The sequence below is a fragment of the Physeter macrocephalus genome, chromosome 11 (assembly GCF_002837175.3).
Source record: "Physeter macrocephalus isolate SW-GA chromosome 11, ASM283717v5, whole genome shotgun sequence".
Classification (NCBI taxonomy): domain Eukaryota; kingdom Metazoa; phylum Chordata; class Mammalia; order Artiodactyla; family Physeteridae; genus Physeter; species Physeter macrocephalus.
Window position 1 is genome coordinate 150,451,750 of NC_041224.1, and position 570 is coordinate 150,452,319.

Genomic DNA, 570 nt, shown 5'->3' on the forward strand with positions numbered 1-570 from the left:
CGGAGCCTGTGCTCCGCAACGGGAGAGGCCACAGCAGTGAGAGGCCCGCACACCACACACACACACACACACACACAAAAAAAAAAAAACAGAGAAAACAGACAGGAGAAAAGAGACTATATTCCTGAGTTCTTGACAGTTCCCACTTCCTGTTTCCAGACTACTTCTCAGACCTGGGCACATTGTTGCCCTTGGATTTCATGAGACACTTTCTGAGTCCTCGGTGATGAACCTATCTTTTGCTGCTTGCACTGGATAATGTTGCATGTTAAGCTATTTCATGCTCAAGTTACAGAAGTCAACTTGAGCTAGCTGAAACAAAAAGAGGAAATTAGTGCAAGGTGCTGGGACATCTCATGAAATTCAGGAGGTTTAAATCAGTTTCAGAAGGTGCCAGCATCAGGGCAGCTCTGGGTATGTCAGCCACAGACTGGGAAGCCGACTTCTTTCTGGCACGCTGCCATTAAGATGCCTCAGTGGGGCTTCCCTGGTGGCGCAGTGGTTGAGAGTCCGCCCGCTGATGCAGGGGACGCGGGTTCGTGCCCCGGTCCGGGAAGATCCCACATGCCG